At 17.8% G+C, this 523-nt stretch overlaps 1 protein-coding gene across 1 annotated transcript in view; it reads right to left on the bottom strand.

The window, feature by feature from the left end:
* LOC107626668 (ethylene-responsive transcription factor ERF023-like) overlaps positions 1-523 on the bottom strand; it is a 1,115-nt gene that overhangs the window by 278 nt on the left and 314 nt on the right. The window lies entirely within an intron of this gene.

The raw sequence follows: 523 nt of genomic DNA, 5'->3' as shown, positions 1-523 counted from the left end.
TTTATAAATTATAATTTTTGAAGTTCAATTTAAAAAAAAAAAGAGAAGAAAATAAAAATAAAAACTCATGAAAATCTAATACAGAAGAACCAAACTTCAAAGAGTTGTATAACTCTAAAAATGTGTATTCAATTTAATTTTGATTATAAATTAAGTAAGCCAAAGCTTCAATTCAAAATCCACCATTTTATGTATAAAATTATAATCACTAATCATGCTATATGCTAACTAATTAAACAGCATTAAAATTAAAATTATATCAAAATAATTCTTAATAATATACTAATTAGTTATTAGATTTTTCTGTTAACTATATGTTTTTTACAAATAAAAAACAAATAATTTGTTTTTAAGTCATGACTTAAAGAAATTTTAAACAGTAAAAACTATGCTAAATATCAATAATTAGTGGAGAAAAATTTTTCAGTTACTGCTACAAATTATTATTATAGTTTTTCTTCCAATAATTATTTTATAATACACACATAAAAATAATTAAAAAAAATTAAAGAGGAATTAATAT

The sequence above is a fragment of the Arachis ipaensis genome, chromosome B02, assembly GCF_000816755.2.
Source record: "Arachis ipaensis cultivar K30076 chromosome B02, Araip1.1, whole genome shotgun sequence".
Taxonomy (NCBI): Eukaryota; Viridiplantae; Streptophyta; class Magnoliopsida; order Fabales; family Fabaceae; genus Arachis; species Arachis ipaensis.
The sequence above is the reverse complement of the archived record's forward strand: the minus strand, read 5'-3'. Positions and strand labels throughout refer to the sequence as shown.